Here is a 293-nt window from a genome sequence, read left to right on the forward strand (position 1 = left end):
AATCCTTTAAATATAAAAAACGTACTTACAGTCTGTGAGTCAGAACAGCCGGCATTGTAGTCTACTCTCCCAGGATCAGGAGACAGTCCTCCATAAAATGCGCTGCACACTAGGGCTGTCAAAATGACTGAAAAACTAAATTAAAATTTTCTACTTAAATATGATCAAAATTCTAATTATTTTCTAATTTAAAAGGCATAATTTCAGTTAGTCAAGTCAAGTCACCTTTATTTATATAGCACTTTTAACAATACAGATTGTGTCAAAGCAACTGAACAGCATTAATTAGGAAA

This window comes from Sinocyclocheilus grahami, unplaced genomic scaffold (genome assembly GCF_001515645.1).
Source record: "Sinocyclocheilus grahami isolate Dianchi unplaced genomic scaffold, SAMN03320097.WGS_v1.1 scaffold492.1, whole genome shotgun sequence".
In the NCBI taxonomy this organism is placed as follows: Eukaryota; Metazoa; Chordata; class Actinopteri; order Cypriniformes; family Cyprinidae; genus Sinocyclocheilus; species Sinocyclocheilus grahami.